At 47.6% G+C, this 23,385-nt stretch overlaps 1 long non-coding RNA gene across 1 annotated transcript in view; it reads left to right on the top strand.

The window, feature by feature from the left end:
- Nucleotides 1-1,044: 1,044 nt before the first annotated feature.
- Nucleotides 1,045-23,385, top strand: part of LOC121008914 — a 31,051-nt gene continuing 8,710 nt past the window's right edge. Inside the window, exons 1-2 of the long non-coding RNA XR_005780639.1 lie at nucleotides 1,045-1,056; nucleotides 3,711-3,718. This is a non-coding gene — a long non-coding RNA (uncharacterized LOC121008914). The remainder of the gene's footprint in view (nucleotides 1,057-3,710; nucleotides 3,719-23,385) is intronic.

Here is a 23,385-nt window from a genome sequence, read left to right as displayed (position 1 = left end):
TGGTGACAGCTTGCCCCTGATGTAGGATATAGCAAAAAATAACCACACTATTGATGGTTAAATGGACTTGGTGGCAGCTTGTGCTGGCGCACCACAAGCCACATAATGGCCGCCGATCACCCTAGAAAATAGTGACTGAAAAACGCTCTGGGCAGCCTAAAAACAGTGAGCAATTGAATAGCAGCAGTTCAATGATCCACAGCTGTAGATCGATCACTGTCTTAAGTGTTTTGGAGGAGTTAATCACTGCCTAATCTCGCCCTAACGTCTCAGCTGCAACCTCTCCCTACACTTGTAACAGCAGAGTGACGTGCAGCGCTACGTGACCCAAGCTTATATAGAGGCTGGGTCACATGCTGCACTGGCCAATCACAGCCATGCCAATAGTAGGCATGGCTGTGATGGCCTCTTGGGGCAAGTATTATGACGCTTGTTGATTGGCTGCTTTGCAGCCTTTCAAAAAGTGCCAAGAAAGCGCCGAACACCGAACCCGAACCCGGACTTTTACGAAAATGTTCGGGTTCGGGTCCGTGTCACGGACACCCCAAAATTATACAGTTCGGGTTCGCTCATCCCTAGTCTTAATATTCCGGTAGCTCCATCCAAAATAGAAGGGCCCTCCACAGTAATAACCTTTTTAGGCATAGTCCTCGACACAGAAAAAATGGAAGCAAGACTGCCAGAAGAGAAGCTCGTCAAAATTAAGGAGATAATCTCCAAATTTGTGGGTTCCCGAATTCTCATGAAACAGGAGTTACAATCCCTGTTAGGAATGTTAAACTTTGCAACTAGAATTATGCCCCAAGGTAAGGCCTTCATGTCCAGACTTTTAGATCTGCTTCCGGCAGCCGCAGAGCAGGACTCTCCCGTATTCCTGGATTCCCAAGCAATGGCTGACTTGGCAATGTGGAATACCTTCCTGTCTAAATGGAATGAGATCTCTTTATTCATTCCCCAATGGAATCCCACATCTCCTACGGTTTTCTCAGATGCAGCGGCTTCCAGAGCATTCGCAGCGATAAAAATCAGTCGTTTGCAGGCCATTGGCCCCCTGAAGTTTCTTCGCTCAACGAGTACCTCAGATCCTCTCCGTTACTATAGATCTACCCAATAGTAGCCGCTGCTCAAGTATAGGGTAGGCAATGGGCCAATTTACCAGTAACATTCATCATGTACAATCAGGCAGTGGTGGACATCATTAGCAAAGGGCTTTCAAAGTCTTCTTGTATCATGCCCTTTGTTCGCAAATTAGTCTGGCTGTCACGATACTAGTGGAATACTGCTGGAATCCAATGGCAGGGACAAGGTCTGTACACAGGAAACACTGGAGTCTTGAATAGGAGGTTGCAGGACTGAAGGATGTAGCAGAACCAAGCAGGCGGAGCCGTAACTGGTAGCAACGGTGCAGGACTGAAGGATTCAGCAGAGCCAGACAGGCGGAGCCGTTATCGGTAGCAACGGTGCAGGACTGAAGGATGCAGCAGAGCCAGACAGGCGGAGCCGTTACCGGTAGCAATGGTGCAGGACTGAAGGATGCAGCAGAGCCAGGCAGGCTGAGCCGTTACCGGTAGCAACGGTGTAGGACTGAAGAATGCAGCAGAGCCGAGGTCAGACGAGCAATGGGTCAGGGCAGGTGGCACAGGAACGTAGTCAAACAATCCGGGTCGGCAACAACAGGTAGCAGGGTCTTCACAAAGTAGCAGGGTAAACCGCAAGTAGGAGGAACAAACCAGAGAGCTAGTTCAAAGCAAGAGGACTGCACGAGCAGAAGCTAAACACAATACTCAAGCAATTAGTAACAGGCTTGAGAGGTTTAAATGTGAAACAGGAAGTAAGATGGCACCCAGCTGAGACACAATCCACCGTCTTAACTGAGGGAGAACTTGAGGGCAAGACAATCTGAACTAAACAGATGTAGCAGGATGATTCCTGACACTGGCTCTCTTTGCATTATAACTTCCAAGTGTCATGCAGACATATCCAAGGTATTCAGAACTTAGCCGCTGACGCTTTATCCCACTTTAATTTTTGCCAGAAGCGGAGCAAACGGGACTATCCCCTCCAGCTTTTCACACTCTACTAATGGACTAGGACACTTCATATCAACAGCCAAATCCCTTGTCCATAGGTTGCTTTCCGGCAACACGGCCAGTAATTACAAGACCGGCTGGAGCATCTTCAAAAATTTTTCCTATCTTCATCCAAGATTCGACTCAGATAAGACCACTTATTTAATGGCTTTTTTGGCTTATTGTCACGAACATCTTAACCTCTCCTACAATTCAATTAGATTATATTTGGCCGGGGTGCAATATTATTCAATGTCAAAAGATCCAGGTAGTAGGTCGTTTTTCACTTCTCCCGCAATCAAGGCAACTCTCAGAGGTATTCAAAAAAGCAGCAGGAACCTCACTCCAAGCAGACAGCCAGTTACAGGGGAACTGTTCAGGAAACTCTCTAACTCCCTAGACGGCAATCCTTTTGGGCTCCAACCCAGCACGGTTATCAAGGCTGCCATGTATGTAGGTTTTTATAGATTTTTGCATCCAGGGGAATTCACTGTTTTTTCTCCCAAATCCAAAGGTTTAACTAGGAGCCAACTAGTATGGAATCCAGGGGCGTTGCTAGTGTCTGAAAACATCCGGGGCACAAGCCCACTGTATCACGCCCCTGTGAAGCCACGCCTACACCCTATGAAGCCACGCCCCCATCGCATGGGGGGCATTAACAGTAGTTATTAACCCCTTTTAGCAGTCCCCCCTTCACAGTAGTTATTAACCCCTTTCAGCAGTCCCCCCTTCACAGTAGTTATTAACCCCTCTTAGCAGTCCCCCCTTCAGTGAATGGGGGACTGCCGAAAGAGGTTCATAACTACTGTGAAGGGCCTAGCCGTCTGGGCAACCCCACAGATCATCCCCTCAGTAATCCGTATCCTGCAGTAACTTAACTTTAAATCAGCACTCATCTCATTACTATCTTGACTTACACACTCAGCTGCAGTAACAGGCAGTGCGGGCGGCGCTCACTCACTGACGTCACACGCCTGCACCGCCTAGTGGAAAGAGCAGGCGCGTGACGTCAGTGAGCGAGCGCCACCCGCACTGCATGTTTCCGAAGCTCAGTGTGTAAGATAGTATTGAGATGAACGCCTATTTAAAGTTCAGTTACTGCAGGATACGGATTAGGATGGCGGGGCCAGTGTAGAGTAGCTCTGCGCAGCGCAGGAGAGTCAGAGCGGCCGGCCCTGCCAGCATAACATTCGGGGCACTGTGTAACAGTCCTACAGGCTCACCTGAGTCAGAGGACCGCTGGCTGGAGGTAGGAGTGGAGCCCAGTGTCAAGGACCGCAGGCAGGTAGTAGGTGCAGGAAGTCTGGCAGAGGCGTAGTCGGTAGGCAGGCGGTGGGTCAGGGCAGGCGGCAGTAAGCGTGGTCAGACAATCCGGATGGCAACGGTGGTAGCAGTTCAGTAGGTAGGGACAAGCAGAAGAGTAGTCGGTAGGCAATTCCTGGTCAGCAGTGGACTTTCAGTAGTAGCAAGAGCAGCAGATGAGGAGAAGCTTGATCAAGGCTCAGGAGCTCAATAATCAGCAAGCTAGAGTGCAAGGGGCTGGACTTATATAGGGAAGTACCAGGTGTGGGGAATCAAGGGTGATGAGCAAGGCTTGGCAAGACTGACGTTACATAATAGGTTTCAGGGAGGAATGTCCAGAGAGGACGGTAGCCTAGTAAGCAGGGCTACCGCCTGGGATGTGGCTGGTCACGGGTTCGAATCCCGACAGTACTCCCCCCCTTCCAAGGTGACCTCCGGGCACCGCAGGGGCAGGCTTACCGGGGTGCCGTTAGTGGAACTCTTTTACCAGTCTGGGGGCGTGGACATTTTCTTCTGGCTCCCAGGAGTTATCCTCCGGAGGGTAACCCTCCCACCCAATTAGGTATTGTAGTCTTCCCCGGTGGATCCTGGAGTCGAGGATCTTTGCGACAACGTATTCTTTTTCACCCTGTACCCTCATGGGTGGTGGAGGGGGCGAGTGGCGGCCTGTGAAGGTATTCTCCACGTATGGCTTGAGGAGTGAGCAATGGAAGACAGGGTGCACCCTAATGGAGTCCGGAAGGTCGAGCCGGAACGTGACCTCGTTGATTTGTGCAGTGATCCGAAACGGACCCATGTACCTTTGGGCCAACTTTTTGGAGGGGACCTTCAATCTGAGGTTCCTTGTCTCCCACATGGAAGCCCGGGGTGGGTTTGCAACGTCTGTCTGCTCCCTGTTTAAAACGCCTCTGGGCGAGCTGGAGGTTGTCTATAATGTTCTTTTGTGCCTCCTGTAGGGTTGTTAGGCGTTCGGCCACTGCTGGGAGGGTGGAGGCGACGGGCAGGTGGGGAATGAACACCGGGTGCGAACCTGTGTTAGCAAAGAAGGGGCTGTGCTTGGTTGAGCTATGCTCAGCATTGTTGTAGGCGAACTCGGCCGTGGGGAGATGGTCAAGCCAGTCATCCTGCAGGTGGGAGCTGAAACAGCGTAGGTACTGCTCTAGGGTCTGATTAGTTCTCTCAGTCTGCCCGTTTGACTGAGGGTGGAAAGCGGAGGATAGGTTCACCCCGAGCGCCAGGCAGAAGTTCTTCCAGAACTTTGAGGCAAATTGTACGCCTCGGTCGGAGACCACGTCGTCCGGGATCCCATGCAGCCTGAAGACCTCTCTGAGAATTAGATCGGCCGTCTGTTTGGCGGTGGGTATGCCTTTGTAGGGGATGAAATGGGCCATCTTGGTGAGACGGTCGACCACGACCAGGATAGTGTTCATCCCTTTTGAAGGAGGAAGGTCTACCACAAAGTCCATGGAGATCGAGCCCCAGGGGCGGGAGGGAATAGGGAGGGGTTGTAACAGACCCACGGGGGAGGAACGAGGAGTCTTATTGCGGGCACAGACCGCGCACGAGGAGATGTACCTCTTGATGTCCTCCTTGTATGTTGGACACCAGTAGTTCTTTGCTCCCGATGTCATAGTTCTTCTCGGAGGGGGACATCTGGCGGGAGAAATATGCGCACGGGTGTAATAGCATCCTCTCCCCTGTCCGTTGTGACAAAACTGCCCCCACCGCAGAGTCTGATGCATCCACTTCGACTGTAAATGGGAGCTCGGGGTTCGGGTGGACTAGGATTGGGGCAGAAGTGAAGAGGAGTTTCAACTTGGTGAAGGCCTCCTGGGCCTCGGGTGTCCAGGAGAAGGGGACTGCCTTCTTGGTGAGTTGGGTGATTGGTGCTATGACCTTGGAGAAGTTCCGGATAAACTTCCGATAGAAGTTGGCGAAGCCAATGAATCTTTGTATCTCCTTCTCGTTTTTCGGAACGGGCCAGTTCATCACAGCTTGGACCTTCCCCGAGTCCATACTTAGGCCCTTTGGGGAGATGATGTATCCGAGGAACTGAGTGGTGGTTCGCTCAAACTCGCATTTCTCTAGCTTGATATAGAGAGAGTTCTGTCTGAGTCTCTGCAGTACCCTGCGGACGTGTTTGCGGTGCTGCTCGAGGTCTTCAGAGAAGATCAAGATGTCGTCCAGGTAAACGACTACAAACAGATCCAGCATGTCCCTGAGGACGTCGTTAATGAAGTGCTGGAAGGTGGCGGGAGCATTGCAGAGTCCGAAAGGCATGACCAGGTACTCAAAATGACCATAACGTGTCCGGAAGGCGGTCTTCCATTCGTCCCCAGGGCGGATTCGGACGAGGTTGTAGGCCCCTCGAAGGTCGAGTTTGGTGAAAATCTTCGCTTCCCGGAGTCTCTCAAGGAGTTCGGAAATCAGTGGGAGCGGGTACCGGTTTTTTACGGTTATGTCATTAAGCTTTCTGTAGTCTATGCAGGGACGCAGGGAGGAGTCTTTTTTCTCTACGAAGAAAAAGGGGGCTCCCGCGGGGGAGGTGGAGGGCCGGATGAACCCCTTCCTCAGGTCCTCGACCAGGTACTCTTTCAGAGCCTTGAGTTCAGGCTCTGAGAGGGAGTAGATACTGCCAAAGGGTATTTCGGCCCCGGGCAACAGTTCTATAGGGCAGTCGTAGGGTCGGTGTGGTGGCAGCTTGTCTGCGTTTTTCTTGTCGCAGACATCCTGGAACTCGCGGTATTGAGGGGGTAGCAGATTCTTGACGGATAGTTTTGAGATGGTGGTGTCGTCGGGTGGAAGGACGGGTTTGTGGGAGCAATTTAGCGTGCAGAACACGGATGGGAATCGTATGCAGTGGGTTTCCCAGTCCACCGAGGGGTTGTGGGTGGCCAACCATGGGATGCCCAAGATCACTGGGAACTTCGGGGAGGCGATCAGAGAGAAGTGGATCTTTTCACGGTGATCTGGTTCTATGAGGAGTTGTAGTTCGGTGGTCTCGTGAGTGGCCGGCCCCGAGGAGAGTGGGGATCCGTCGACGGTTTCCAGGTCAACGGGGGCTGCCTTGATTGTCAGTGGAATGTTCTTTTCGCGGGCGAAGGTTAGGTCCATGAAGTTGCCTCCCACCCCGGAGTCTAACATCGCTGAACAGGGGAGTTGTCGCCCCTCAATGTCGATGAGGATGGGGACGATGAAGTGGGATCCATGAGCCGCCATGTTGTTATTTTCAAGGGCTGCTGGCGGGGTTGGAGTCTGTGGTTGCTTCTTTAGCTCTGTGACGGCAATAGTCTTTCGGATCTTATGAGGACATTTGATGGCAAAATGACCCGGCTCCCCACAGTAGAGGCAGAGGTTTTCGGCCAGCCTTCTCTCCTTCTCAGCTGTGGATAGAGACCTACGTAGAGCTTCGACCTGCATAGGTTCAGTTACTGACTTTGGGTCGCGCTGGGCAGTGGAAGAGAAGGAGTAAGTGGGTCTGTGGTCCGAGGACCAGAGTCTTTCTTTCTTCCTCTCGGAGAGTCTTTGATCTATCCGGATGTATAACTGAATGAAGTCATCCAGATCGTCCGGGGCCTCAACTCTGGCGAGTTCGTCCTTTATTAATTCTGACAGGCCTCGCCGCAATTGGCTTCTCTGTGCCGCTGGGTTCCAGGTGGTGTCCGTGACCCAACGGCGAAACTCGGCGGTGTATTCGGCGACGGAGCGTCTCCCTTGCCGCAGACCATGTAGTCGCGCCTCGGCTGTCGCACAGCGGTTGGGGTCATCGAAGACTTGGCTCATGGCGGTGATGAAGTTGTTTAGGTTGTCCAGGAGCTGACTGTTAGTCTCCACGTATGGTGATGCCCATGCTAATGCTTCATCCGTCAGGAGATTGACCACGAATAGCACCTTCTTTTTCTCGGTGGTGAAGGGGGCCGGGTACATCTGAAAATAGATGCGGCATTGGTTTAGAAACCCCCGATACTGGCGTCTGTCGCCGCTGAATCTTGATGGCAGTGGCATGCGGGTGTCTGCGCGCGCGCCGCGGACGTCCAGGAGTTGCCTCTGTAGTTCAATAATCTCCCTCTGTTGGCTTTGGACTACGCCTTGGAGCTGGGCAAATTTCTCCTGATATGTAGTACCAAATTCTTGAAGTTCGGAGACCTGCTTACGCAGAGTGGCCACTGCGGACTCCATAGTGTGGCTGATTATTCTGTAACAGTCCTACAGGCCCACCTGAGTCAGAGGACCGCTGGCTGGAGGTAGGAGTGGAGCCCAGTGGCAAGGACCGCAGGCAGGTAGTAGGTGCAGGAAGTCTGGCAGAGGCGTAGTCGGTAGGCAGGCGGTGGGTCAGGGCAGGCGGCAGTAAGTGTGGTCAGACAATCCGGATGGCAACGGTGGTAGAAGTTCAGTAGGTAGGGACAAGCAGAAGAGTAGTCGGTAGGCAATTCCTGGTCAGCAATGGACTTTCAGTAGTAGCAAGAGCAGCAGATGAGGAGAAGCTTGATCAAGGCTCAGGAGCTCAATAATCAGCAAGCTAGAGTGCAAGGGGCTGGACTTATATAGGGAAGTACCAGGTGTGGGGAATCAAGGGTGATGAGCAAGGCTTGGCAAGACTGAGGTTACATAATAGGTTTCAGGGAGGAATGTCCAGAGAGGACGGTAGCCTAGTAAGCAGGGCTACCGCCTGGGATGTGGCTGGTCACGGGTTCGAATCCTGACACACTGGTCAAAACATCCGGGGCTCAAGCCCCGAATGTTTTGACCTAACGACACCCCTGATGGAATCACAACCATTACATACTATATCTGCCATCAACCAAAACATCTCAAACCGGGCCCCCTGTACAAATTAAATATTTTCAAACTTCCAACAAGTGGTGCCCTATTCAAGTTTTAAATGAATTGTTAGCAACCTTGAGTAATTCCTCCCCGGACAACCCGTTACTGCCTTTTAAAACCAAACCCCTTACTACAGCGCAGTTCATATCCCATATCCGCATTTTAGCAACAGGGCACTCATTTCACATCGGAGCCGCCTCGGCGGCTTCCAAGCGCAACATGCACTGCCACATCTTTCGTAAAATGGGTCGCTGGCAATCGTTGTGCTTTACCAGGTACATTCCTAACCCGCATAATGAAATTTCTGAAGCTTTCTGTAATTTAGTTTTGTAAATCTTTATGTTCAATAAACCTAAGTCAACCTAATTGTGTTATTTTTACCCCTTATAGGCTTACCCACGTTCATGGCCATGGGCACAATTCAGGCCATTCAGTTCAGTCAACAAGTAGGTGAATAGTTCAACTTGTCACTGTCATGTTCAAGTTCAGTTTCCGTAGCCACGACCACAAATATAATTATATACAGAAGATACCCAGGTTATACCAGCATGCTTCATATCACTATATACAAGATGATGTATAACTTATACCAGAAATGGATTAAAATGGAAAATTTGCAAAAATAGTTTTTTTTTCTTCTAATTTCACCTGCATTTTGCTTTCATTCCTGTAAAACACCTAATAGGTTAAAGCTACTTTCACATTAGCATTTTTGCTGGATCTGGCAGGGTTCAGCAAAAAACGCTTCCGTTATTGATAATACAACCATCTGCTTCCGCTCTGAACGGATCCGGTTGTATTATCTTTAACATTGCCAAGACGGATCTGTCATGAACACCATTAAAAGTCAATGGAGGACGGATCCGTTTTCTATTGTGTCATATTGTGTCAGAGAAAACGGATCCATCCCCATTGACTTGCATTGTGGGTCATGACAGATTCGTTTTGCTCCGCATCCCAGGACGGAAAGCAAACCGCAGCATGCTGTGGTTTGCTCTCCGGTATGCGAACGGATTGCATTTTGGAGCATTCCGTTCTGTTCAGTTACGGAAGCGTTTTTTCGCGGTATTGAGCACCTATGACGGTTCTCAATGCCTCAATGATCTCAAATATTAACGCTAGTGTGACAGTAGCTTTGGTGAGCATTTTTTTTTCATCATTCTCTTTTTATTTATCAAAAGAAAGAGCAAATGAATATATAAACAAACTGTCATCAGGAAAGGCAGGACCAGTGCAACTGGTCTGAAGACATTACATCCAGATTCACAAATATGACAGGTATCAATCACTGGAGTATGGGTCGCCCGACCTTACTTATCTCGCATCATGAATCATACGATTTCTAAGACAGTCTCGTTTCCAAGATCTTAGCAGACCAAAAATCAACAGAAAAGACATAGAAACAGGAAAGGGGGAGGGGGGAAGTAGAGTCGGGCATGATCACTTCTTAATCTTATTCTTAACTGACAGTCACATATATCGTGTTGTTACTTGGTGTTGTTTTTAGTTTCACACAATAGTCTCATATTTCTGGAAGGAAAAAAGCTACACAGCTTCTATTTTGTCGGACCGCAGGGATATCTGTAGACCCCTAAACCCTAGTTTCTATTTAGGATACCCTTGACCTCTTTGGATGTCGGAGTGAATCTGTTCTCTAATATGTGTCAGCCAAGGTTGCCAAGTGTCTAGGAACCCCTGCCTGTAGTGAGTCCCCCAGCCCACAAACTCCTCCATTCTACATAGGTGATTAATTTTCTCGTACCACATGGATATGACTGGCGGGTCTGGGGATCTCCAAAGCACTGGGTATCAAGGATTTATTTTAAAACGTTTGTATTTTCGCTACTAGGGGAGAGTAGTTTAGACGAAACATGTGGGCGGGGTTAGCTGGTATCAATACTCCTAGATATTTTATCGCAGAGGTAGGCCATTTGAATGGGGACAAATTTTTAATCCGTCTCAGTTGGGTGGGAGTTAACGAGACCCCCAAGGCCTCAGATTTCTCAATGTTAATTTTAAAATTGGAGATCTCTCCAAAGGTCTTGAAGATATCTAATACCCTCGGCATGGCTGCAGTAGGATTGGTGATCATCAGTAGCAAATATTCGGCAAATGCCGCCATCTTGTGCATGAAGCCCCCTAATTGGACTCCTTTGATGACAGAGTCCTGTCTAAATTTCAGCAGCAATGTTTCTAGGACTAATATGAAAAGCGTTGGAGAGAGGGGGCATCCCTGTCTCGTACCATTTCTAATTATGAAAGGGTCAGACAGGGAGCCATTAACAATAATGCGGGGCTGAATACAAGGAGAAAATAGCTGCTATAGATTCTGGTGGGAAACCAAAGGCTAGTAACGCGCTACGCATGTAAGCCCAACTTTACTTTGTCGAATGCCTTTTCGGCATTGGTCCCCAGTAGGACTAAAGGCATGTTTTTTTTTTCTAGCATAGCAGACAGCGTTCACCACCCGACTGATATTATGTCTCCCCTCTCTTCCCTGCACGAATCCTACTTGTTTCTCTCCCACAAGCCCAGGCAACAAACCGGACATGCAGTGACTTAACAGCTTAGCCCACCACTTTAAATCCGTGTTAAAGAGCGAAATCGGTCGGTAGCTTCCACAAGCCTCTGGATCTTTCCCCTCTTTGGCGATAATAGTAATGTTTGCCTCCTGGGCCTGTGGGGGAAGACCAGAGCCATGCAAGATGGAATTACACAACTTAGTGGAGTGTGGGATCAATGTATCTGCAAATTTTTTATAGTATACTATAGGGAGGCCATCAGGCCCTGGGCTTTTCCCGGATGGAATTCTATGGAGAACCTTAGTAACTTCGTCTTCTGTAAACAGTTTTAATAGATCCGTTTTATCCTCGGCAGATAAGGTAGGTATGACGATGGATTCTAAAAAGTCATCAATGCAAGACTGCAAATTAAAATTCTCATGGGTTCTAGTCCTATCCTCTTCCTCCAAGTTATAAAGAGAGGTATAGAACCTACAGAATTCCTTTGCAATTTCTGGGGTTGTGGCTAATCTAAGCCCCTCCTTAGACTTAATTATCGGGATAAAGGATTTATTTCTCTGAGGCTTCAACAGGTTCGACATTAATTTGAAACCCTTGTCCCCATGGGAGTAATATTTAAAACGCAATGCCTGAAGTATTTTGGCAGATTTAACATTAATTTTGTCCTTCAGTTGGGATCTAAGGGATTTAAGCTGATTCAACACCTCGGAAGTCTGAGCTGCTTTATGTATTCTTTCTAAAGAGGAAATTTGTAAAAGCAGGGAGTCTATAATCTGAGCCCTTTGCCATTTAACTTTAGTTCCTAAACTGATGAGCTCTCCTCTAACTACCGCCTTGTGGGCTTCCCATAAAATCGGGTCCGGAATCTGGGGAGACTCATTCAGACTAAAATAATCCAAGAGTACCTTATTAACATGCTCCCTATGTGCATTCTCCTCTAACAGAGTGGTTAGGTCAACCTCCAAGACAAGGACTTCCCAGGGATATCTCTAATTTGTAACTTCATGCTTACAGGGGCATGATCCGAAATTGTGATAGACCCTATGGTGGCACTTAAGGCCGCAGATATAGTGCTATTAGAGAGAAATACATAATCTAGGCGCTGGTAAGTGCCATGGACTTTGGAGAAAAAAGTAAAGTCTTTAACCTCTGGGTGGACCAATCTCCATATATCAGATAATCCCATGTCTGCCATGGCCGCCTGAAGTCTGCGTTTTTGTTTCTCTGATAAATGGGGCGTGGCTGACGTGGAATCAACCACATGGTCTAACGGGAGATTGAAATCACCTCCTAACAGCAATATGCCTTCAGTGTGTAACGCACCTAGTTGATCAGTTAGGATCTCAACTGCGGAAGCAATGGACATCCACTATTATCCCACCGCCCTTGTTTTTGGCTGTGGGATTCGCGGTTACTCAGTATGTACCCCAGGCGTCTCTCTCAGTCTTGGGCGGAGAGTTTGGGGTAACAAAATCATTTACCGCTATCCATCTAATTAGTTACTGCTGGAAAGGAAGGTCCCCCAGTATTACAGGAGTCACAAGTTTGTATAAGCTTGTGCACAGTTCAGAGTTAGTATATAGTATGCCCTCAGTTTAGTATATAGTATGCCATAGGTTCAGGGTTAGTATATAGCATGTCCTCAGTTTAGTATGTAGTATGCAGTAGGTTCAGAGTTAGTATAGCATGTCCTGAGTTTTAGTATATAATATGCGGTAGGTTCAGAGTGAGTATAGCATGTCCTCAGTTTAGTATATAATATGCAGCAGGTTCAGAGTTAGTATAGCATGTCCTCAGTTTAGTATATAATATGCAGCAGGTTCAGAGTTAGTATAGCATGTCCTCAGTTTAGTATATAATATGCAGCAGGTTCATAGTTAGTATAGCATGTCCTCAGTTAAGTATATAATATGCAGCAGGTTCAGAGTTAGTATAGCATGTCCTCAGTTTAGTATATAATATGCAGTAGGTTCAGAGTTTGTATAGCATGTCCTGAGTTCAGAGTTGGTTTGGGAATATCGCCTCACACCAGCAGGAACCACCCCACTCTGAGTTCCAGGACCTTAATCAGAGCAGGTAACAGGCATATACTTGCGGTTAGTTGGTCCTGGCTAGGAAGCCAGCAGTGGGGAAGCCAGTGGCAAGAAGGTAGGCAGTCCTTCACAATGTTGTTAGGGATCCAGGTCTGGATATGTGGACAGAGTCCTCAGATGCAATGGAGCTAGCAGGGTGCGCACTCCATTAGTGGAACACCCTGCTTAGCACCTGTCTTCTATTTAAGGCCCGGAGGTAAGTGGGCGGAGTCACAGGGAGCCGCTGCGATCCAGGCTGTACTGTTACAGTACCCCCCCTTAAGGGACCCCTCCGGGGTACCCCACTAGGAGAGGGTCGGTTGGGAAATCTTCTATGGAACAATCTTTGGAGTCTGGGAGCATGAACGTTTTGCACATCTTCCCAAGAGTCATTCTGGGGACCATACCCCTTCCATCTAACGAGATACTGGATCTTCCCCCGTCTTCTTCTGGAATCAATGAGCTGCTCAACTTCAAATTCTTCTTCTCCTTGGACCTCTATCGGCGGCAAGGGTTGAGGATCATTTGATGGGAACGGCCTAGGTCTAAACGGCTTCAGTAGTGACACGTGGAATGTGGGATGTACCTGTAATCGAGGAGGAAGGGTGAGTCTCACCGTGTTGGGGTTAATAATCCTATCTATCGGAAAAGGACCCAGGAATTGTCTTCCCAATTTCTTGGAAGGTACCCCCAACCGAAGGTTTCTTGTTGATAACCAAACCGAGTCTCCGACCTGGTAGGGAGGATTTTCTCTCCTACGACGGTCGTAGTAAAACTTCTGTCTTTCCTTTGCCCGTTGAAGGTTGTCTTTTAGCGTCTTAAGGGTAGTTTGCAAAGTGGTCAGATAATCGTCTGTGGCTGGAACGTTTGTGGGAAGGCTGGTTTGAGGAAGAGACCTAGGGTGAAATCCGTAATTAGCAAAGAATGGAGTATGTAATGTGGAGGAATTCGTAGAATTATTATAGGCGAATTCAGCGAGAGGAAGTAGGCCCTCCCAGTCATCCTGGAGAAATGAGCAGTGACATCTGAGAAACTGTTCCAGACACTGATTCACCCTTTCAGTCTGCCCATTAGTTTGGGGGTGATAGGCGGTAGACATTCTGTGGTCGATTTGAAGTCTGGAACAAAGTACTCTCCAGAATTTGGATACGAATTGCGAACCCCTGTCTGATATGACCTGGCTAGGAATTCCATGTAACTTAATAATATTAGACAGGAATACCACGGCCGTTTCCTTGGAGGAGGGTAACTTCTTGAGGGGCACGAAGTGTGCCATCTTAGTCAGCAAATCCACTACCACCATGATGGTATTGTTTCCTCTGGAAAGGGGAAGTTCAACTATGAAATCCATCGAGACCCATTCCCAGGGTCTGTTGGCGATGGGAAGACTCATTAGGAGACCATAAGGTCGGTTCCTGTCAGTTTTACATGAGGCACAGGTCTCGCACGTGGAAACGTATTCCTCAATTTGTTTGGTCATTTTTGGCCACCAGAAGTTCCTACGTATCAGGGTTGTGGTTTTAGCAATGCCGGGATGTCCCGCGAGGGGTAAATCATGGCAAAGTTTGATCACCTGATTGGTGAGGGAGGGTGGTATATACAGTTGGCTGTCCTTGTAAAGGAGACCCTGTTGGTTCTGTGAAAGACCAGGGGGGGTATTAGCATGGTCATTAATTAGAGCATCCTTGAGCTGGGTTTCCAACGTTATGGTGGCAAGGACGAGTTTCTTCGGTGGAATGATCCATGTGGGGGCCGTGTCTGAGGTGCGAATTTCAGCCAGTCGTGACAAGGCGTCGGCCTTCCGATTTTTTGAGCCAGGTCGGTATGTAATTTGGAAATTAAACCTGTCGGAAAAAAAACTCCACCGTACTTGGCGGCCTGATAGTGTTTTATTGGTTTTCAGGTATTGTAGATTACGGTGATCCGTATAAATTGTGATGGGGTGTATTGATCCTTCAAGTAAATGCCTCTACTTTTCCAGGGAGCATTTTATGGCGAGGAGTTCCTTTTCGCCTATGGGGTAATTGAATTCGGCGGTATTTAGCGTCCGGGAGTAGAACCCGATAGGATGTAACGGAGTTGAAAAAGAGCTTCGCTGGGACAGAACGGCTCCTATGGCTGCCTGGGATGCGTCTACTTCCAGCACGTAGTGATGGTTCGGATTTGGGAGAGTCAGTATCGGTGCCGTAGTGAACCTGTTCTTTAATAACTCAAACGCTGATTGGGCGTCCTTGGACCAAACGAACTTCGTGTTGACACTAGTTAAGCGGGTTAGTGGTTTAGTGGTAGCGGAGAAATCTTTAATAAATTTCCTATAGAAGTTTGAGAACCCCAGGAACCGTTGAAGAGCTTTCCTGGAATCCGGGATCGGCCAATTTTGGATGCAAGTGATTTTTGAGTGATCCATCTGGATACCCTTGGGTGAAATTATGTTTCCGAGGAAGGGAAGAGAAGTAGTCTCGAACACACATTTTTCCTGTTTGACGTATAAGCGATGAACACTTAACCGTGCAAGAACCCAACGGACATGTTTCCTGTGATCGTGTAAGTTATCGGAATACACTAGTATATCATCAAGATAGATGATTACACATACGTCCAGTAGATCCCTAAAGATGTCGTTAATAAAATTTTGGAATGTGGCAGGGGCGTTGCACAACCCGAAGGGCATCACTGTATACTCGAAGAGTCCATACCGAGTGCGGAAGGCTGTCTTCCATACATCACTTTTTCTGATCCTAATTAAGTTGTATGCGCCTCTCAAATCCAGCTTGGTGTAGATTGTTGCTGTTTGTAATCTTTCTATGAGTTCGGATATTAGCGGCAAGGGGTACCGATTTTTGATTGTTACTTTGTTCAAGGCTCTGTAATCTATGATGGGCCTTAGGCTTGAGTCTTTGTTTCTCACGAAGAACATCCCTGCTGCTGCCGGGGAGGTTGAAGGCTGAATAAAACCTTTTCGTAAATTCTCTTCTAGGTACTGTTTGAGGTGAACAAGTTCTGGTTGTGCCAATGGATAAATTCTACCCGTGGGTATCTCACTACCCAGCAGCAAGTCTATGGGGCAATCGTAAGATCTATGGGGCGGAAGAGATTCCGCCTTCTTTGCGCTGAATACCTCAGCAAAGTCTGCGTATTGGCTGGGAACCTGGTTCACTCCCACGTGCATGAGAGATTTGAGAGGAAAGCAGGTCTCCATACAATAAGGTGACGTAAACTGAACTCTCCCCTGTTTCCATAGGAGGGTTGGCTGGTGTATTTGCAACCATGGCAACCCAAGAATCACGGGAAACAATGGAGAGTGTATGATATCAAGGGATAAGAATTCTGTGTGGTTATTTTCACATGTCACCATGAGGGGTTGAGTCTGACTGTGGATAGGACTAGAAGTGGTACCATCAATGAAACTCACGGATATCGGAACGTTTTTTCTCATGTGGGGAATTTTATTTCGCTCAACCAGATGCATGTCGATAAAATTCCCCGAAGCACCCGTGTCCACCATGGCTTCAACGATAATCTGGTTTTGGTCCCACTGTAAGGTGAGAGACGTGTATATGTAACCACCAGTACTATTTTTTGTACTGCCTAAGTTACAAAACGTGCCGCTCTTACCTTCGCACTTCTTACGTATCGCGGGGCATCCGTCAACGGTATGGTCAGCAGACGCACAGTATAAACAGAGGTTGAGGTTACGTCTCCTGGCTTTCTCTCTCTCGGTCAGAGGTCCTCGGATCGCCCCAATCTCCATCATCTCTACAGCAGGACCCTGGCTGGACGGTCTTGGGTTGGGTGTGAAGCCTGAGACTCTCTAGGCTCTGCGTTCCCTCAGCCGTCTGTCAATGGTGGTGGCCTTCTGCATCAAGGCATTAAGTGTAAGTGGTAATTCTCCTCGGGCTAATTCGTCCTTCAGGGCCTCGGAAAGACCTAGGCGGAACTGATTCCTAAGGGTGAGGTCATTCCATTCAGTCTCCCGGGCCCAGCGAGTGTATTCCGCAATAAAGTCCTCTACAGGTCGTCTCCCTTGTTTAAGGCTGCGTATAGCGGTCTCAGCGGTCAGCTGTTTACTATGGTCCTCGTAGAGAAGGGCCATTTTTTCAAGGAACAGAGGGAAGGAATCCAGGACTGGGTCTTCCTTTTCTAAATAAGTATTGGCCCATGCTCTGGGCTCCCCCCTGAGGTAAGAGATCATGGTAAGTACTTTTGTTCTGTCAGTTGGGTAAGTCCGGGGCTGCAGCTCAAACATTAGTTTGCACGCGTTCAGGAAATCCCTGAACTGCCTTCGGTCACCCGAGAATATCTCAGGTGGGCTGACCTTGGGTTCTGGTCCATCACGGGGGTGTCCTGGCCCCTGAGTGACAAGTTGCTGTAGTGCCTGGTTTTCTAGCTGGAGATGTTGTACAGTCACGTTGAGGGTCTCCACCCTCTTAGTGAGGGTGATGAGGTGACCTACAACCTCCGCTGGATCCATGTGGGTTCCACTAATATGTAACGCACCTAGTTGATCAGTTAGGATCTCAACTGCGGAAGCAATGGACATCCACTATTATCCCACCGCCCTTGTTTTTGGCTGTGGGATTCGCGGTTACTCAGTATGTACCCCAGGCGTCTCTCTCAGTCTTGGGCGGAGAGTTTGGGGTAACAAAATCATTTACCGCTATCCATCTAATTAGTTACTGCTGGAAAGGAAGGTCCCCCAGTATTACAGGAGTCACAAGTTTGTATAAGCTTGTGCACAGTTCAGAGTTAGTATATAGTATGCCCTCAGTTTAGTATATAGTATGCCATAGGTTCAGGGTTAGTATATAGCATGTCCTCAGTTTAGTATGTAGTATGCAGTAGGTTCAGAGTTAGTATAGCATGTCCTCAGTTTTAGTATATAATATGCAGTAGGTTCAGAGTGAGTATAGCATGTCCTCAGTTTAGTATATAATATGCAGCAGGTTCAGAGTTAGTATAGCATGTCCTCAGTTTAGTATATAATATGCAGCAGGTTCAGAGTTAGTATAGCATGTCCTCAGTTTAGTATATAATATGCAGCAGGTTCAGAGTTAGTATAGCATGTCCTCAGTTTAGTATATAATATGCAGCAGGTTCAGAGTTAGTATAGCATGTCCTCAGTTTAGTATATAATATGCAGTAGGTTCAGAGTTTGTATAGCATGTCCTGAGTTCAGAGTTGGTTTGGGAATATCGCCTCACACCAGCAGGAACCACCCCACTCTGAGTTCCAGGACCTTAATCAGAGCAGGTAACAGGCATATACTTGCGGTTAGTTGGTCCTGGCTAGGAAGCCAGCAGTGGGGAAGCCAGTGGCAAGAAGGTAGGCAGTCCTTCACAATGTTGTTAGGGATCCAGGTCTGGATATGTGGACAGAGTCCTCAGATGCAATGAAGCTAGCAGGGTGCGCACTCCATTAGTGGAACACCCTGCTTAGCACCTGTCTTCTATTTAAGGCCCGGAGGTAAGTGGGCGGAGTCACAGGGAGCCGCTGCGATCCAGGCTGTACTGTTACACAGTGAAGCTTTTCAAGGAATCAAGCATCTGAAGGAGCCATTTAATCTGTCCCGTATTCGGGGCGTAAATAGCAGCTAGAGTGACTGGTGTATTTAGGATTTCCCCTTTAAGAAACAAAAACCTTCCATTGGGGTCTATCAATTTCGTTGTTACCTGAAGGGGGAGGTTCTTACTCAGGCCAATGGAGACGCCTCTTGACGCCGAGGAGTGGGTTGCGTTATGCCAATCAGGGAAATGCTTACTAGCCATATTGGGGACATGGTTATGTCTATGATGTGTCTCTTGTAAAAACACTATATCTGGGTTCTCCTTCCTAAGCGTATGATAAACCTGGCTACGTTTCTGTGGTATATTCATTCCATTCACATTAAGCGAGTAAAGTGTGATGTACGCCATGTCATCATTGCACAAGCACCTAATTCCATTCTATTGGGTGTGAACAATGTTACTCGACTCAGAAAACCTAAGTGAAGGGACAGTAAAACAGTTATTAACAAGGTGAAAGGGCACAGAGGCCCCATAGGTGCAACATAACGCATTAGAGCCGTGAAATACTGAAGATAAGATATTGGGGGAGGGGACATAGGTAGAGACTTCTAGAAAAATCTAGTTAATCCATTCACCCGATCTCTTATGTTAAATCAAACATTTGACCAATCTGACTCAAAAATTTAGGCTTAGGAGCTGATAGGCGAGAGGTGCGAGCTGTTCAAGACTACTATCGTACCATCTCATAAAAACAAGTGGTAATGCTAAAGCACCAAAACCGCCTCTCACATCCCAAGCGGATCAGAATAAGCATAAGCATATGAGCAAAGGGCAACAAGAAATATTTGGGGTTGCTCACATGTAAGCATTGGCAACCCCTTAAACTCAACAGCATAGGACATTTTTATAGCAAGGTGGCGATTACTTATCTCGCTAGAACTAGGAAGGGCATTGAGTAAGGCTGATCCTAAGAAACTTTAAACACAAAAATCTCATGATTCAATATCTCAGTCCCCTGCCAGCTGCTTCTTCTTCGGTTGCTTTTGCTTGGACATCGCTTGCCATGACGTTATGGCAGGAAGTTTAGGCAGTCTTTCCATGTTGGCAGTAGGAAACCATGATGGGATATCCAGCGGGGAAATCTCCAGCGCCTCCCAAATCTTGGGAAGTTCATCTGGGTGGCGGATGACTATCTGTCGGCCGTTAATTGTTGTGCTGAGGCCAAAGGGGATAAGCCATCTCATAGGAAGCCTCCTCTCCCTCAATTCAGCTGTAAGAGGTTTCAGCGCTTTGCATTTAGCTAGGGTGCTGGTGGCTAAGTCCTGAAACAACAAGACTTTATTTCCTTCAAATATGACATCGTCCCGTTCCCTTGCTGCTTTGAGTACCGCAGCTGTGTCAAGGTAGTTCAGGAGGGCACATATTGTATCCCTAGGCGGGTCACTTGCTGCAGGCTTCTTCCTGAGCACTCTGTGCGCTCTTTCTATGGTGATGTTTTTGGCCCGCTCTGCGCCTACAAGTATGGCAAATATCTGCCTTACACTGTCTGTCAGTGCCTCCGCTGCTACAAATTCAGGGATGCCCCTTATCCTTGCATTTTTCCTTCTTCCTCTATTCTCCTGGTCTTCCAGGTGAAGAAAAACGCTGTCCACTTGGGCGCTGAGCGATCTTATTTGGGTTTGGAGTCCCTTACTGTGCTGCACCAACCCTGTCTGAAAGTCCTCCAGCGCCTCTACCTTTTGCCCCACGTTTGTGTTACCTCTGTTTTAATGGCTGCCAATTCCTGCAGTACAGGGGACAGGGCTTGTGCCAGAGACTGCTGAAGAGAGTGCTGTAGAAAGGCTCTAGTGATCGGTGCAGGATCGACATCATCAGGTAAGTCTGAAGGAGCACAGGAGCTGGCGTCATCTGACTCGTTATCCAGGGCTGCCGCTCTGTCCTCAGTCGCCGCCATCTTCCCTCTTCCTGCCGGAGAGGCCATCTTCTTATATAGGTATTTATTCATGTCTCCATGGGGCTTCTTTGCTCTGACTGCATGCCCCACGTCTCTGCTCCTCTCCTTGTTGAGTTTGCCCATAGTCAGACTGGTGAGCGTGCTGTAAAAGCTAATAGATCGGGTGCTGTGGTGAGGAGCTCAGAGCTCACACGTCTTCCACCATGCTTAGTTGGCTCCGCCCCCCCTTCCCTTGGTGAGTATTTTGACTTACAAGTGTTTTGCAAAAATAAATTTACAATATATGGTGCAAAGTGAAAATTGCTATTGTTACACAAAGATGCCATTTCAGTGTCCAGGCTGCTGTGCCCTGCAAATGCCAGTGTGAAAAATCAAGTCCTCTTTGTATTATTCTGTGTTCTCTGGTTTCATACACACCCTACATGTGGCCCTAATCTTTTGCCTGGACATACCATAGGACTCGGGAGTAAAAGAGGACCATGCACATTTACTTCAGGCCCAATGTGATGATTTACGCAGCTTTTGCTGATAACTGTAGAGGCTCTGGGGTGAAATAATAAACCCTAAAAAGTGACCCCATTTTGGAAACTACACCCCTTATTAAGGCATGTAGTGAGCATTTTGACCCCACTAGTATTTTGGTACTGGACCGTGAAAAGTGAAAATTGCAAGATTTGCACAGATATGGCATTTCAGTGCCCAATATGTTGTGCCCAGCTTGTACCGTCTAAGGGTCCATTCACACGTCTGCAATTTCGTTCCGCATTTTGCGGAACGGAATTGCGGACCCATTTGTTTCTATGGGTCCGCACGATGTGCTGCCTGGATATGGAATTGCGGACCCGCACTTCCGGGTCCGCAATTCCGTTCCTGAAAAAAATAGAACATATCCTATTCTTGTCTGCAATTGCGGACAAGAATAGGCATATTCTATTAGTGCCGGCAATGTGCGGTCTGCAAAATGCGTGAACGCACATTGCCGCTGTCCGTGTTTTGCGGACCTGCAGATCCGCAAAACACACACGGATGTGTGAATGGACCCTAAGACACACAAACAAGAAACAAAAGGTTTTGCACCAGCAACTTGTCAGTATGACTTCTATTGCTCACTCACATACAATATTGGCACAATGAGGTAAAAACAACACACAAGTCTGCAAGTTTGAAAGACTAAGACACACAACACCCTTTAAATTGTTAGGCGGGTTCTGCTAGGTACTGAAATACTATAAATGTGGATGTAAACTGCTTTTATGTATGCTGCAGGGTTCAGAAGGGAAATACCACCTTTTGGTTTTTGCAGCGCAGATTTTGATTATTTTTCTCTCAGTGGTGCTGTGTGAGGTCTTATTTTTTAGCAGGATGAGTTGCCATTATCATTGTTACTTTTTTGGGTTAGGCTACTTTCACACTCACAATTGGTGCGGATCCGTCATGGATCTGCACAGACGGATCCGTTCAGATATTACAAACGTCTGCATCTGTTCAGAACGGATCCGTTTGTATTATCTGTAACATAGCAAAGATGGATCTGTCTTGAACACCATTAAAAGTCAATGGAGGACGAATCCGTTTTCTATTGTGTCATAGAAAACGGATCCGTCCCCATTGACTTACATTGTGTGTCAGAACGGATCCGTTTGGCTCAGTTTCGTCAGACGGACAAGCAGTGTTTTGGTGTCCACCTCTAAAGCGGAATGGAGGCTGAACTGAGGCAAACAGAGGCATTCTGAGCGGATCCTTTTCCATTCAGAATGCATTAGGGCAAAACTGATCCGTTTTGGACCTCTTGTGAGAGCCCTGAACAGATCTCACAAACGGAAACCAAAACACCAGTGTGAAAGTAGCCTTACAATCGACATTTTGATCACTTTGGTCACTTTTTATTTTGCTTGTTGGAAAGCAGGATAAAACAAGGAAGAAACTCTGTCATTGCTTTTTTGGTTTTGTTATTGCAGTGTACACCGAGCAGGAAAAATTACATGTTGTCTTTATTCTGCTGGTCAGTTTTTATTTATTTGTTTTAATGGTGTTCAAAAAACTGGAAAAACTTGAGCTCATAGGCAACCAATTATGAAAAAATACTTTGTTACATAATAAATATTGCGTATATTGCCATTAAAGGGTTTCTATCACTTCGTTTCACCTATTTAGCTTTCAGACACTAGCGATCCGCTAGTGTCTGCTTTATCTAACCATCCTAATATAAGAGCTTATTGTCCTGCCGTTTAGCTAAAAAAATAACTTATATAGATATGCAAATGAGCCTCTAGGTGCTATGGGGGCGTGATTAGCACCTAGAGGCTCCGTCTACCTTAACAAACTGCCGCCGCCCAGCGCGTCACTCCAGCCAGCCCATCTCCTCCGGAATGCGATGCTCCTCGTATTCGGCGCATGCGCAGTGAATGTCTGATCGCTTCCCTGCTCAGACATCTCCACTGCGCCTGCGCCGATGACGTCATAGTGCTCCGAGGAACAGGCGCAGTGGAGATGTCTGAGCATGGAAGCGGTCAGACATTCACTGCGCATGCGCCGAATACAGACGCGCACAAGGAGCATCGCATTCCGGAGGAGATGGGCGGGCTGGAGGGACGCGCTGGGCGGCGGCAGTTTGTTAAGGTAGACGGAGCCTCTAGGTGCTAATCACGCCCCCATAGCACCTAGAGGCTCATTTGCATATCTATATAAGTTATTTTTTTAGCTAAACGGCAGGACAATAAGCTCTTATATTAGGATGGTTAGATAAAGCAGACACTAGCGGATCGCTAGTGTCTGAAAGCTAAATAGGTGAAACGAAGTGATAAAAACCCTTTAAAAAGGAAGGTAGTGGACAGAGAAAAACACCATCCCGGCATATTACAGACCACTGAACTCAAATATTCATCGATCAAATGCATACCATCTTGATAAATTCTAAGGTGAGCCCTCAGCACAAATGACATGAAAAGGACAGAAGTGGACCAGCAGATGGCAACAACGCCAAAGATATAGAGATATATCCTCATATAGAATATATTGTAGATAGAGTATAAAACGTCCTAATCGCAATTAAACATAGCCTAGTATCATAGCAAACAGACTAATTGTAAGAGCTTTGTCGCACTCCGTATTGGTGTTGCTGTGTAAAGGGTTCCCACC

This window comes from Bufo bufo, chromosome 7 (assembly GCF_905171765.1).
Source record: "Bufo bufo chromosome 7, aBufBuf1.1, whole genome shotgun sequence".
NCBI lineage: Eukaryota > Metazoa > Chordata > Amphibia > Anura > Bufonidae > Bufo > Bufo bufo.
The sequence above is the reverse complement of the archived record's forward strand: the minus strand, read 5'-3'. Positions and strand labels throughout refer to the sequence as shown.